We start from the raw sequence: 3,906 nt of genomic DNA on the forward strand, positions 1-3,906 counted from the left end.
TCGAAAAAAAAAGGGAAATTCTTTATGAAACGAACTAAAAGGAAAAGCAGGACAAATATACTGAAATGGAGGTAGTGTTTGGTATTTTGTTTAATCATTACCCTTATCAGATGATTGTTATTAATTATCCATTTATACATATCATAAAATATTTACTATATATGCTTTATAATTGATCCCTTGCATGAGAAATAGTCATTAATATTTCTCCTATATTTGCTATACAAATTTTCCATTTTTCACTTTATTCAAAAACAGTGAGAAGATGAATGTTAAGCCGCATGTAACAATTCTAATCATCACGTCCTTATATAAAGCACAAGCCCTTTACCGTTGCATTATATAGCATTAGTATACTATAACTCTTGAGACATCTACCTTCTTTATTGAAAGCAACAAAAGAATTAAACAATATGGCACAAGAAATGGAGCAATATCAATGGGGAGTTGGTTCAATTTTGATGATGTTAGTCGTCGTGATTTGCCTTTTATTTCTACCATTGTTTATGGGTCCGCTTCAACCACTTTCTTTCTTTGTCCTCCTTGTTTTCCCTCTTGCAATGGCCGCCATTTGGATTTATCTCTCTCATGCCTCCAAATCTAATGATAATTAGCACTACTACTCGCATCCAGTAATTTTTCTTCAAACATTTGCACATATATATAACGTTGAGTACGTACTATCTTCACATAGCTAGATTGAAAATTAGAATGATGTGAAAGGCAAGTGGAATTACTGTTGATAATTGTGTTTGAGCAAAGGAGAATAGAAAAAAAAAATTACCTCATGATTGTTTATCATTTTAATTTTCTTTAATTTACATTGCAGTTTGGGGACAATGATGTACCGACGAAACAAAAGTACAACGATATGTACCCGTGATTTTCTTTTTTTATATATATATATATATATATATATATATATATATATATATTATTATTATTATTATTATTATTATTTTTATTATTATTATTTCTGTCAATATATATTTTCCCTTTGTTATTGTTCTCTAATTGAATATGCTATCCTATGTCCAATAATCTCGATAAGACTAAATTGTGAGTTATTACAATCTAAAAATCGATGAAACTGAAAGTAAATATATTTTGTATTTATTTCTTCTAACACCTTTGGATTTCAAGAAACAAAATAAAAAGGGAGATCATTCAGAAATAGCGAAACTTTGCTGTAAAATTCACTATTTATAGCCACACTTTACAATATTATTATTTATAGTCACTGTATTCAATTTATGGTCGTTGTATTCAGTTTTACTTCATAGTCTGTTTTCATATAAAACATAAATACATTAATCACATTTTATATTTTATATTTTTTTATTTTCGAAAAAAATATGACTACATGGAATACAAATACAAGTCATGAATGATGGCGGAAACTTTATAACCGTGCATTATATTTGTATTTACCATCATTTTTTTTATTTTATTCTTTTCACTTTTTTGATTTTTTTTACTTTTTAATTTTTTTCCTATTTTCATTTTGTTTTTATTCTTTCTTTTATTTTTTGTATTTTTTTCTTTTTTGTGTTTTTATTTTTTTCTTCATTTCTTTTATATTTTTTGTTATAAAACAAGAAAGAATAAAGAAGAAGAGTAGAGAGAATAGAGAGAGTGATTCTTATTTCTTCGGATGAGAGATTATTTGATTGTAAATACAATGAATAAAACCCCTCTATTTATAGAGGAAATTTACTCTTAAGTCTGAGTAAAAGACAGATGCTTCAAATCCTAATAGATATCAAAGTAGATCTTGATAGACATTCACTATAATGTAAATACATTTCTAACACTCTCCCTTGAATGTCTAATTGGTAGATAATGTGCCTCTTTAAAACCTTACTAGAAAAAATTCAGTAGGAAAAAATCTAGTGAAGGAAAAAGAGTACACATCTCTAATAATACGCATTTCGGCTGCCTCATTAAAAAACTTACAAGGGAAACCCAATGGGACAAAACCTCGTAAGGGAAAAAGAGTACAGCGCGTATTAACTCTCCCTAATGAGAACATCCTTGACCTTTGCATCTCGATCTTGTGCAGCATCTTCTTGAAAGTTGCAATTGGTGAAGATTTGATGAATAAATCAGTCACATTGTCAGTTGAACGAATCTGTTGCACGTTAATATCATCATTCTTTTGTAGCTCATGTATATAGAAAAGCTTTGACAAAATGTTCTTTGTTCTATCTCCCTTTATGAATCCTTCCTTAAGATGTGCTATGTATGCTGAATTATCTCTGTATAAAATTGTGGATAGATTGTCATATTTAATACCATATTTTTCTCGAATGAGATGTATCATGGACCTCAACCATACATATTCTCGGCTTGCTTCATGAATAGTTATTATCTCAGCATGATTCGATGAAGTGGCTATGATAAATTGCTTTGTATATCTCCAAGATATGGCAGAACCACCACATATGAACACATAGCCTATTTGAGATCGAGCTTAATGCGGGTCAGATAAGTACCTAACATCAGCATGACCAATAAGATCAGGACTGCAATCTTTAGAATAAAACAAGCTCATATATTTTATCCCATTTTGATGTCTCATAGTAGGAGCAGAAATATATCTTGCTAATAAATTGACTGAAAAGGCTATAGGCCTTGTAGTATTTGCAAGGTACATGAGTGTATCAATTGAAATAAGACATGGTACTTCATAACCAATCCAATTTGATATATTTCGAATTTCAGCAAATAATCTATTTCCTTGAAAACTCTCCAAGAGTTTCAATGATGTTCAAGCAATAAGCTTATACAATATAAGGATTATAAATAAGTTTCCCATAAACTTTTATATGCTTCAACCAGTTTGAATCCTTAAAAGTTTTCACATAAGTTTTGTCAAGTGACAATATTCAACATTTCTTGAGTGACATCTTCAAGTGTATGAACTTCAAATCAAATAAGTTTTACGCTTACTAAAATTCATCTTTTTATGTCACTTGATAAATATTTCTACGTCAGCATGCTTAAATAAACGTAGAATTCAAATCCTTGTAATCTTTCATAATATTGGGCTAATATTGTGTCAAAGATATTGATGATATATCATTTTATACCCGTTCACAATGCGACATAACATTTTGAGATCTCATTACTTCATTATTTTCAGGTACATGAACCTCTCATATGGTTTCATGAAGTGGTATGTCGTAGGCTCTTCAAGAGCTCATTGCCTTCTTATTATGATTATTTTCTCCTTAGTTTTCAAGGACTATTTCATTTGGAACCGATCAGTCTACCACGCTTCACGTATGCATAGACTTTGTCCTTTAGGAACAAAAAATAAGAGCACTTACGCTTAGTATCAAATGCTTTTAGCATTTGACTTGAATTATCTTTTGGATGAGGATATGATGATAATTCGTAACATATTTCATAGCGCTTATAATCTCCCCCTTATGTTTGGAAAACTAACATACATCCTCTACTTCTTTGAGGAATCCATCTTTGGGCATTATGGTATATTCATTAATCGTATACCTCACATCAAAATTATTAGATGGAATAATTGGTTCCCGACCTTGAACCAATTAAGAGGAAAGAAATAATCATAATTTATTGGTCTAATGCATACAAATGCTATTGCCATATATCATATTTTAGGCCAATACATGAAGTTTTGTTCTCATTAATAATTGTTTAGCTATTTATCAAAGGCGTTCAATGCCAAACCATCATCATCAAGATAACTTTCTTGATTTCACAATCTGAAAATAATGTTCTTAACTCAATTTTATTGAGCAAGCAACTTTATGAATGTCAAACTGCAGGTTGACAATGAATGTACATGTGATCATCTTATTGATGCATCTTTTCAATGTATCACACGATAGATGAACGGGCCCTTATTTACCTTTTATAATTTTCAGA

Source organism: Capsicum annuum, chromosome 1 (assembly GCF_002878395.1).
Source record: "Capsicum annuum cultivar UCD-10X-F1 chromosome 1, UCD10Xv1.1, whole genome shotgun sequence".
Lineage (NCBI taxonomy): Eukaryota > Viridiplantae > Streptophyta > Magnoliopsida > Solanales > Solanaceae > Capsicum > Capsicum annuum.